The sequence below is a fragment of the Thamnophis sirtalis genome, unplaced genomic scaffold (assembly GCF_051295495.1).
Source record: "Thamnophis sirtalis isolate CommonGarterSnake01/CBP01778 unplaced genomic scaffold, rThaSir2_p1.2 scaffold_9, whole genome shotgun sequence".
NCBI lineage: Eukaryota > Metazoa > Chordata > Lepidosauria > Squamata > Natricidae > Thamnophis > Thamnophis sirtalis.
In genome coordinates, this window is record NW_028261389.1 from 82,325,285 (window position 1) to 82,337,731 (window position 12,447).

Genomic DNA, 12,447 nt, shown 5'->3' on the forward strand with positions numbered 1-12,447 from the left:
GTCCTCCTTCCCAGGTTTTTCTCTATGACTGGTGTGGCTTCCAGTTGACATTGGATGTGGCCGAATCGCGATAGTCCACGGCACCTTGGACCATTCGCATTTCCATCACAGGTGTGGCCTCCTTGTGCTTTGCCTTGGCTGTCCAGCACTCCGATCCGTAGAGGGCGAGTGGGCACACTTCCGTTCCGCAGAATCCTTGAGCCAAGGCGTAGGGGCAACCAAGGGTCACACAGGACTCCATCACCCATTTCATCCAGGCGGCGATGGGAGTGGCGCTGGCACCTGGAAAGCTACCGCCGTGGCTGCATAGGAGGGAGCCGAGGAACTTGAATTAGGGACTAAGCCACAGATATTGCCGTAAGTTGTCCTGGTTACCCAAAAATATCCTGGAACTGACTTACATTTATTAACAAACCCATACGATCGATTAATTCCTAAGAAAAGGTTCATCCAGGTGTAAGTTTCCATTCTTATGAATAAAGATGTTTGAAAAGAAAAGTTTCCATTCTTATGAGTTAAGAATGATTATTTCTGCTGTGTGTTTATTTTAGGGCCAGGAGCTCCAAACTAGGCCCGAATACAATCTGCCTAAGTGTCTTTTTACAACTTTTACAACTAGCCCTGGTCTAAGGAAGGTTTTGGGGGGTTGGTTTGTTTTTCCCCCCTTTTCTCCACTCCCGGTTCTTCCCCTGTTTGATCAAAGGGAATTTGCCCAGGGAATTCTTTCCAAGGAGAAGAGAAGGTTGGAGGAATTCCCATGGCTGTGATGTGTGATGTGCCGGCCCTCGTTTAGGCACCAGATGGCCAAGAACTGTGTGTGACTGTCCTATTTTTCATTATTCTCATCTTTCCGGCAGACTGAATTCTTCCTGGCTTCCAAGGCTTTAATTCAGTCCTATCATGCATGAACTGCTGCTCTTCTCATTAGGAGCCCTTTCTTTTCCACAAAATAATGATAGTGATATTATGATGGCTGCTAAGAGCGAATCCTGCCTCAGAAAACAAAGCCTTTCTGGAGAAATTATGTTCCCAATCTCCCCACCCACAACCTTGGGGGTGAATTTCAAAAGCTTCGTTTAAAGTTTACTCTGTCTCATTCATCTACCACCTTGATTTTTCTTGGGAAAATGACCGGGTGAAAATTCCCGCACATTTTTATTCGCATTCCTTGTGATGAATCGATTCTGAACACAGAGTGATGCATACACACTGTTGCAAGCCATTTTCCCCAATGTACACATTTCAGTGCAGATCTGTTGCGCGACTCCTCTTCAAATCTACGTATTTGGCCTGAGATCAGCATAGCAAAATATTCATTCCTGAGAATGAGACACATGACAGATCCTATGCATTTATGGGGGGGCTGCTATATCTCTTCCCCTCTTTTTAAAACAAAGGAAGCCCTACGGAGATACTCACCCGCAAATGGGTGCGTGCTTGTTTGTTTTCTCACGCATCATCTGGTTTACACAGCAGGAGATGTGAGATCCCAGAACTTTTTTCGTATGTTTGGAATTCGGGTACATCCATCATCTTAATTTCTTGGGTAGCTCTTCATTAGTGCTGGAATGTTTGCAAATCAGACGGATATTTCCAGTTGTTTTGAAACTCATATGAGATCATGCATGGAAAATCTTGCTCAGATACTATAACAGAAAAAAAAACACACAGGGGAAGTAAGCCAAGATGCAGCATTAATATTTTTAAATAAAGCCATAACTGTTCTCCAACTTAGATGGCTGTTTGTCAGGAAAATCTAAACGCCAAGACAGTCTTCCCTCGCACGGAACCTGCTACCAGGCTCATGCGTGGAAATGACCCTACACGGGGATGTTCTTGACCAATCTGGATATGCCAAAAGATCATTTACGTTCTAGAACAGGGGTCTCCAACCTTAAGCTGGCTGAGGAATTCTGGAAATTGAAGTCCACAAACCTTAAAGTTGCCAAGGTTGGAGACCCCCGTTCTAGAACGTAACAGGGTTCCTCCTAAAAAACAATATTTTTCCCCACATCCTCCCATATTTTCCTCCACCCTAAAGTGGTTTTCAGTCTTAATTCTCCATGCAAGCAGCTGTCTTCACATGCTCCACTGACGACTGAATATGCCCACTCCAAGAATGATTTATGGAGGCCCGGTTCATTTTCAATGCTACCTGTACCTGGGAAAGTTCCTTCAGCTCAGTGGGCGAGCAAGGAAGACGCAGGCAGTTAAAAGGGCTTCGGAAGGTCTTGCCCACACAGGATGTTGGCACTTGGCATGACGTCGAAATAATGTTTTTGCAGGATTTTGCTGCCATGTTGTCTCCTTGAATGATCCTTTTCAATATCCACAGATCCGGCTTTGTTTCCCTCAGCTGAATGGCAATCAAGGCTGGCCCCCTACATCTGATTTGAGTAAAAGTGAGATATTTTTCAGTGGGTCTAAATTAAATTTGCACAGGATTGGTACACAAATCAAGGGAGAGCAATGAAGAACTTCTGGCCTCAGCTAAAAGAACTAATTTTATAAAGAAACATTGGTGCCCTTTTTGACTCTTTTGTAGCACATGCCAGCCACAAGTGAGTGAGGGTGGATCTTCTCTGAGTTTCTCTCATGTTTATAGAAGTTTCCATAAAATTTCCATTTCATTTGTCAAAGAAAGACAGCAAAGGAGAGAGAGGACTTCAACAGTCGTCCTAAATATAAAAAAGGGATTAATAATATTTCCTTTCCAAACCTTCTCTCTCCTCTGTTCCTTCTCCTAAACCTCCCCTGGCCAGAAGACAAGCTGGGGGTTTTGCCTTGATAATGCTTTTAGCATTGCATAAATATGGATTTCTCTCTTTTTAAGCAAGGACCTTTTGTGATAATCTGCATCGTTTGGGACGATTCCTTGGTGACGTTGAACCGTCTTCTAATCAGGACTCCGTCCAAAGCTGCACTTGTGGTTTTTATTTTGGCTGCCGCTTGTGGAGTCCTGACAGGCTGCCATTAATCAGCCCCTCGTATATCACAAGAGAGGAGACAAAGATGGAGGCTTCAGATGACCAGAAGGGAAACTCTGGGATTATAGCTTTCTGTTTGCGTTGGCCACCGTGAAAGGCCAGGATGAGAGGGGTGCTTCTACTTTACTTCAACTTAACATCAACAGATGTTACATTGGAATAAAATGTTTTGCTGGGGGAATTATTCATCCGCAGTATGTCAGTATTGTTCAACCTTGGCAACTTGAGGGTTTTGGACTTCAGCTCCCAGAATTCCCCAGCCAGCAGGCTGGCTGGGGAATTCTGGGAGTTGAAATCCATAAACATTAAACTTTCTAAGGTTGAGCAACATTAATCTACGTGTTTCAATTAGTTTTTAAAAAGCAAAGTTTCCTCCAACTTCTGGTGGCTTTGTGGACATTCCCATGTAATTTCCTGGCAAATAATGTTGTAGCCAAGGCCTTTGTCTTCTTCCAGAATGGCTTTTTTTCACTTTCAACTCTAACCAGGCAGCCGGTGACCAGGTAACTGACCTGAATTTGCTTTCTGATTTGGACTTTACCAAGGCATGGAAAATGAGCCATTTTTTGCCCCCCACAAATAAAGGGAAATCTCGGTGTCCCAGAATAACATTGCAGGATCCAGCCTCAATCAGTCACTGGCACCAAAAGTTTTGTCTTCGGAATTTTTTGGACTGGTGCTAAAGTCCATCTTCAGGGAACTTCTCTCTACTGGACTATGTGCTTTGGGATCTTCTGTGCATGGTCTTTATAGGGTGCCTCATCCAACCATTTTAGCAGCTGCGAAATTGAATGTGCGTCACTCTGAAATAAGGAAGTTCCTCTGCATCTAAGAACTCCATCTTGTGCAATGCAGGACTACAAAAACAAAAGAGGAAAAACCACAGCATAAGACCGAAGGAAAGGTCAATGGGACTTAAAAATACCCTACGGTTATGCAGTGTGAGGCCACCAATGAGTTTGGGTCTCCTTGTCTGGCCACAGGCTTGTGTTCCTGCAATCTGGTGGGGTTAGCTTCCTCCCTGTTTTCCCTACATGGTCACAGGGAGAATCCATGCAGCGGATCCGGTAGATTACATTGGAAGTATCTCCCTCCTCCAAGCGACCATTAGGCCATGCATAATTTGTCTTCATATGGCAGCCTCTGGGTGGTTGCGGTGCCCACTTGCAGAGCACGGAAGCTGCGTTCTGCAGCTTCCAAAATGTTTTTGATGTACGGCAGAGTGCGCCATGTGGTTGGTCTTTTAAAAATTATTATCACCCCAAAAACAGCCAAGCTTTTCACAATGAAAAACGATGGATTGGAACTTAACATTGCGCATCCTTGAAGACATCTAAGCTCCATAGTGCGCAGATGCTCCGCAGCTTGAAACCAAGAAGATGGCCCATCTCATAGTCCACTGGAGAGCTGGCTTTATCACCCTGGGTGAAGGTATTTCGCTGGTGGTGCATCAAATATCACCCCTCTTTTTGGTGGGAAAATATATTTTGGGGGAACGTAGGGGAGAATTTCACTCCACAACTAGGCGATTAGCTACTTTAGTTAATATCCATTAAATCAGTGTTTGTCAACCTTGTCAACTTGAAGATGTCTGGACTTCAACTCCCAGAATTCCCCAGCCAGCGAATGCTGGCTGGGGAATTCTGGGAGTTGAAGTCCAGACATCTTCAAGTTGACAAGGTTGACAAACACTGCATTAAATGATGATGTTGAAATGTAGAACGAAATGCTGGAGAAGACAGCTGCTCCGCATGGAGAACCGTCTTTTTCCTTCTCTTTTGCTGTCCCAGGGAAGTCAAATGGAAATAGCAGCAGCCAGTATGTTAACCATATGGGGGGCTGGGGGGGGGGGCTGAGGGGGGAATTTCAGTTTTCCAAATAAGTGTATCTGTGGCTTTCAGGACTACAGATGCTGCAACTATTTCAAAGCCCGTATATACATTTTAGATGAGAGAACTGATACGAAGTGATACACACCCATACAAAACCGACAGACGCTTACATCATGGGGTCTCAAACAGGTAAGTTTAGAAGGCAAATTAAATTAGTACAGAATTTCAGTCCAGCTAAAGTTTACTTAACCCAAAACCAATTCAATATACAGTACCAATTAAAGTTTATTGGGGTCATATTTAAAATAACAAACGTTATCTTTTCTCTGGGGAAAACCTTGTGATTTTCTACTCCTATGCAATCCACCTCAATGAATTTTTGCTTTTAAGATCCACTTCAAGAGCAGACACACCTGAACTATTTAAATAGGAAACAGTTTACAAAATAAATGAAAAGCTATATGATCAAACTATTTTCGAAGGAATCTTACAAACCAGACTCTGTAAATTTTTACACTAGTTTCTGACAACATTCTTCAGTTTAACCACCCGTTTCCCCGCAGTGTGTACATTGCTGTACATTCTCTTTCTAATTTCTTCCACATTTGTTCTGTAGATTCAGCAGATGCATTTTATGGTCGTAAAACATCCTCATTAACATTTAAGGAGAGGGAAGGGGAGGAAAACATTTCCGTAATCATTGTGTGTGTGTGAGCCACCCTGATCTACAAGATCGAACTGTGTAAGTGTGTTAAAGGAATCTCAATTTCCATAATTTAAAAACAAATACTTAATGGTTTCTCCCCTCCTAGATGAACGAGATACATAGAGCTTGTATTTATGAAATACTTTTGAAAAGGCACCGTCACTTTCAGTATATTAAATAAACACAGGGATCAATATGCCCTTGTGACCTCAAGACTGGACTACTGCAATGCGCTCTACATGGGGCAGCCCCTGAAGAACATTCGGAGACTTCAGCTGGTCCAGAATGCAGCTGCGCGAGCGATCGTTGGTGCGCCTCGGTTCACCCACATAACACCTATCCTCCGCGAGCTGCACTGGCTGCCTATTGGTCTCCGGATACGCTTCAAGGCGCTAGTCATCACTTATAAAGCCCTTCATGGTATTGGACCTGGGTACTTGAGAGACCGCCTGCTGCCAATTACCTCCAACAGACCGATTAGATCCCACAGATTAGGCCTCCTCCGAATTCCATCCGCTGGCCAATGCCGATTATCTACCACCCAGAGGAGGGCCTTCTCTGTGGCTGCTCCGGCCCTCTGGAACGAGCTCCCCATGGAGATTCGGACCCTCACCAGCCTCCAGGCTTTCCACAAAGCCCTTAAAACCTGGCTGTTCTGACAGGCCTGGGGCTGACGAGTTCCCATCCCTGCTCGAATTGTGTGGCTGTTGATTGTTTTAAAATTCTTATTGTAGTTGCTTATTTGTTTTTTTTTCCTCTCGTCTGTATTCCCTCCCCTTGATTTGTTAGCCGCCCTGAGTCCCCTGGGAATAGGGCGGCATATAAGTGCAATAAAATAAAATAAAATAATTGTGGGCACTTTATGCAGAAACATATAGATCTTGAAAATATAGCACTCTTATACAAATATTTTAAAATGCATGGAGAGCAAAAGTTTTAATTTTGCTTTTGAGCCAAGAGTCGGGTTGCTTGCTAGCCTTCAAACAATTTGGACATCAATACTTTTCTGTCTTCAACAGTTGACAAAAATTGGGGAATTGCGATATAAAACATCTGGATTGCCCACCGTGCTTTTACCTCTGACTGTCCTCTGTGGATGGTGGGTGTCCCTGGGGCCTCATTCTTGGGGAGTGGACAACCTCATAGCCTCAGGTGTTGGCATCCTGGTGGGGTAGAAGCCCGGTTGCGTCCCAGGGGACGCAATGAAAGGTCAAGTTGCTCTTCTTACCATCTATTTTTATGTACCGCAGATGTTGGGCTGTGTGATGAGGATTTCTGGAGTTTCCTTTCCAGAGGGGGAGTTTCTAACCATGAACTGACCACAACCTGACATCTAGGATCTGTTGACAGGAGATAACGGCCCTTGCTTCTGTAGCAGAGATAGTGTCCCCTTGTCCTGCTCTTGCAAATCTTAGCCCAAGTTTTCAAGCCTGGTTCCAATCATGAAGTGCATCATTGTCTTGCATTTCATTCATCCGGTGAAACTCATGATACTTTTCCTGGGAAATTATGAAAACCTTCTGAGTTAAAGAAATGTGTCAGCAATGATCACAGAACCATTTCACACTCTTTTGTGTCTGGAAACCAAGTCTTCTTTCCCCCCAGGTTCTTTCTGATAAAATAGTTGTATGCTTACATTTCCACATGTGTTACATAAATATACTGCATTTGTAATGAGATTTTTGTCTAAGCACCTTATCCTGATTTATGACTCATCTATATGAAATTGAAACAAGGAATAATCTTCTGTGTATGTTGTCTAGAATTTCCAAGTGTTGCTTTACTTCTGCTTCTTTGTTCAACATTCTGATTTCAAGGCATTTAATATGCAGAACATGCAGAAGTTCACTGCAGAAAGAGCGATGAATGTGAACAGGGCCAATAGTCCTGACCCCTGAACAAAGGCACCCAATGCCTCCAGAGGCTTTGGGGGGGTTTTAAGAAGAGGTTCAACAACCATTTGTTTGAAACAGCATCGGGCTTCCTGCTTGAGCAGAGAGTTGGACTAGAAGATTTCGAAGCTCCCTTCCTGCTATGTTATTCTGTATTTATCCATCCATCCATCCATCCATCCATCCATCCATCCATCCATCCATCCATCCATCCATCCATCCATTTGCATTCTTTTTAGAGTCATTGAGACCACCTGGAGGTTTATGTGTCTCGTCAGGATCACCTGAGTAGTGCAAATGGACTTGGAATCTTCTGGATCTGCTGAAACTGGAGATAGATGATGTCATATCCCCCCCCCTGTTGAGGGAGGGCTGCTCAGTTTGGACCTAGATGGCCTCTTTGACCCCTCTTTCAAACCAGTGGTCCTCTCGGTCCAAAACGTGGGCTTTGCTGTCTTCAACAGCGTGGCTTTTGTCTTGTAAATGCAGATGGACGGCTGAATCTAGTCCTGATGGGTTTGTTCTCCTATGTTGTGCCATGTGTTTGTGAAGTGGTTGTTTTGTTTCCCCAGTGTACAGATCTGTCCAGTTGCCTCTTGATAGAAGTTCTGACCTTCATTGGACTTTTTTTCCCTCTTCAATCATATCCAATTCTTAGCGACTGCCTAGATATGTCTCTGTAATTTTCTTGGCAAGATTTTTCAAAAGTGATTTGCTATTGCTTCCTTCTTAGGGCTGAGAAAAAGGGACTGGCCCAAGGTCACCTAGCTGGCTTCGTGCCTAAGACAGGACTAGAATTCCCAGTCTCCTGGTTTCTAGCCTGATGCCTTAACCACCACACCAAACAGGCTTTATACCATTAGATATAAATGTCTTGGGGTGATCTTACCTATCAATGTAAAAGGAATTACAGTATAACAAACGTTGCTATGAGATCTAACAACATTTCATTTTTATTAATAATACAGTGCTAAATAAGTTTATTAAGTTTTAAATCACAATTTAAATTTGATTTAATAAAGCTTACTCCCAGGCAAATTTAAATGATTTTCATTGTTGCAATTGTGCTTTATGAGTCATGCATGAAATCAACTTGTGTGTATATTTGGGTCTTTTCCCATGTAAGATTGGGATTGTCTTGGCGACATCAATTCGGCGAGGTCTCACTCGCCATCCTCAGACATATCGATTCCTTGGGGAAGGACTTCCAGGGTAACCACTGGACATAGCATTTTCCTTGGCTTAGTTTCACTCTTCTTTTTGTGGTGAATAAATCACTTTTATTTTTTCATTTTTTTCCAATGGTTATTATCTGTCTAATCAGGAAAATCCAAGCATTGATTTATAAATATGGACACACTTGATACGGAGGTTCCATGGTTTTTCAAAGGTTAATAAATGATTAACAGATGTTGCATTCATGTTTAATAGCCTGCCGTTGCTCTTACAATTTGACAGGCTGTTGCGGAGAATGTTATGGATGGGAATAACATATGTCTGGAGTCATGTGGCCACAAGCGAAGGGCCTTACCTGGGTATTCTTGACATAAGTGAAGATGTCAGTAATTTTGTGAACTCAAAAACTCATCTGGCTTCCTTTAAAGACGAGGGAGACTTAGTGCTCCCCGACTTCCCTTTTCTTCCTATTCCTCCACAGGAACCTAACAGGACGAAGTTGGGCTAATCCGGCACTCTGATCCCAACACAATCAACCACACAATCAAACCAGTGATTTGACCAGCACCAGCTCCATCTGCAGTCCTCTCATTTTAAAAGAGATAGAATACAGAAACTCCCTCAAAGTATACTTAGGGGTAACATCAATCTCATAGCTCATCAATCTCACATCAATCAATGTTTCTTTATTTATTTGTCAAGAAGTACAGGGAAACAAGTAGGAAAACACATGAAAAATGGCACAAACCAATGGATATAAATAAGCAAAACTTAGCCATGAACACATAAAAAGAGGACATATAAATGGGGACAGTAGGACAGAGACGGTAGGCACACTGGTGCGCTTATGCACGCCCCCTTTACGGACCTCTTAGGAAACCCGTAAGGTCCACGGTAGGCTGCTTAAGGTAAAAGGTAGGGGGGGTTAGAGGAACAACAGGATCGAATAGGATGTTCCCCACATTTAATAGCAATAGCAATAGCAATAGCAATAGCAGTAGACTTATATACCGCTTCATAGGCCTTTCAGGCCTCTCTAAGCGGTTTACAGAGAGTCAGCATATTGCCCCCAACAATCTGGGTCCTCATTTTACCCACCTCGGAAGGATGGAAGGCTGAGTCAACCCTGAGACGGTGAGATTTGAACCGCTGACCTGCTGATCTAGCAGTAGCCTGCAGTGCTGCATTTAACCACTGCGCCACCTTGGCTCTTAATACTCTATTGCTGAGATTTCTTTTCCTGCAATCAAGATTAGAACAGATCACATTCAGTGTATCTATGGATAGCCTTTGTGTTATTACGGTTGAAGTCAAAATAGTCATTAACAGGGAGGACATTGTGGCAGATAATCTTGTGCACTAAGCTCAGGTCGGAATGTAGACAGCGTAGTTCAAGGTTACCCAGGCCTAAAATTTCAAGCCTGGTGGTAGAAGGGATTTTATTAGGAGCAGAGGAGTTGAGTCCTCTTCTTGTGAAATACCTCTGGACCCTCTCTAAGGTTTTGATGTCCGAAATGCTGTGGGGGTTCCAGGCAGGTGTGCCGTATTCAAGGATAGGTCTGGCAAAGGTTTTGTATGCTCTAGTTCAGGCAATAATCACAAACGCAGAGAGTCACAGCATCTCATGTTCTTCTCCTTCAAATCAGATCTTTGAAGATGGCAGGCTGGTTTTAAAACATAGTAAAGTCCCAGCGATTCCCACCATTTTGGCTCAGGTTGAGAAGAGCCGCTCGGTGCTTTTCAACTGAATGAGCCTCTTTTCCATTGAAGAAGCTTTCTGAAAAGGACTCTTCACTCCTGCCAGCCTCCCCCTTGGTTATGTCTCCTGACAAAGCCAAGTCCTTCATCTCTACGCTGTGTTAACAAAAGGTGATGCGGATAAGTAGCCTTATGCGGCGTTTCCCACTTAAATTAAACCATCCAACTCTTCTTGGGCTAACAGGTAATCATATTATAGCAGAGTAATTGCTGTGCAGTCCTAGGGAAGTTGCCTTTGGGGGGGTAAGGAACAGGGAATGAGGAAAACCAGGCCATTCTGGCAGTGCCGTAATTCAATAAAGTCACCCACTTAGCTGGGCTCAGAAAAAGTTGAGCCTGAAACTTTCCCAAGAGAAATAAATTGGGCAAAATTGCTTTCCAGGAGAGTTTCATGCTAACCTTTGTCTACCCTTGTGCCTCTCTGCCCTGCTGGAATTCAGGAGTGAAGGGTAGCTTTGTCCAGCTTTGCTCTCTGACCACCTGGAGTGACCCTAAGTCTTTGGCTTCTGCATTATGAAGGCAAGACTTATTAAGGAGCATCAGGATTTGGGGCATTGTAATTACTAACTCTGGCTATTTTGGCTCTTCTTCATTTGCTCTGAGATGGTCAGATGTTCTCAATGGCAAAGCATTCAAGGTCTGGACCACAGGTACGAGAAAGGACTTCATCAATGCTTCTTCTTCAGAGACTCCCTTTTGTCTAAGCCCCCACAAGTGGTGGAACCAACACCTTCCACCATTGTTATGTTCCACAGCAGTATTTCTCCATCCTGGCCATCTTAAGATGGGTGGACTTCAACTTCCCCAGAATTGTGGACTGGCTATCTTTACTTGTTATGTCTGCAAATCACAGATAGTGTCCACTAGTCTACCTGGATTGTGATCATTGGAATTGATGGGGTTTTCCATCTTTATCAACATCAGATCGAATAGGGTGGGTAATTTATATATTAAACAAGATGGGCAACTTATTCTGTAGCTCAAGATTTCAATGTTTATTGGCTTTTATATGATGTATATGAACTGCATGCCACGATGTCTTGTACAGTCACTGTACAAAGTCACTGAATGCCACGATGTCTTATACAGAGCTACACAACTTTCCATTTTTATTTCGATTGTCTATTGGTGCTAAGAAAGCGAGGAATGCCTCCCCATCTATGTCTGCTGTGTGAGACCCGGCTTGTTCCAGGCATAAACTTCCACGTGAAATTCAAAGCCGGCACGTGTTAGGCAGCTTTTCTCAACTGTTTCTGAAATATCAATTATTTGCCTTTTGTCCTTAGAAAGGGATCCCTAGCAGCCTGCTGGGGTAATTTCCTTTTCCTGTTGCTGATAGTGCCGAATAAGATTACAATCTGTTCTTGGAACAAATCCATGCACACAAGCACACAACCATATGCCGGTGATGTCGTGAGCTGCTCTGCAGAAAGACGGGTCTTCTGAACCGGGATGTTCAGGAAACAAGGACAACCCCTGACTTCATCCGAGCCCTCTTGATTTCCCCTTCATTGACGTGCGGTTTTTCTCCCACTGCGCTGATGTCAGTCCTTTGTTAGGGGTTTTGTTTCTCTCAGCAAATAAATGTTTGGATATCGGTTCGATCACACAGCTCATGTGGTCACCACTGACTGCACTCTTTGCCTGGAAAACGCATTCATTTGCAGAGTGCGCTATTTGATCCATGCGCACCGAAGGCATAGCTGTTGTTCTAAGCAGCTGGAAGCGGAGGGCGGCCTCGGGGAGAAGGGCTTTTGTTCATACACTGGTGTGCTTTTGCACACCACATGAGATCCTGTCTCCGAAGCCTTACCCATCCCGATACATCTCTGGAATGGGCAGGAGGCACTGCATCAAATCTGAAGTCCTTAAGGTGGTTCACAGGTTCCATATAAATAACAAATTGGAAGGATAAGTAATTGAAAGAAAGAAAGAATAAAGAGGGACAAGGGATAAAAGGGCTGTGGAGCGAGGACTTGTTGAGGGCCAAGAACGGCCATTTATGTTTCTTCTGGATCAAAGCAAACATTTATTTCTCCTCTCCGTCCCTCACGGGAGTGTTTTTTTTCTGAAAAACCTCTGCTGAAACAGGCACC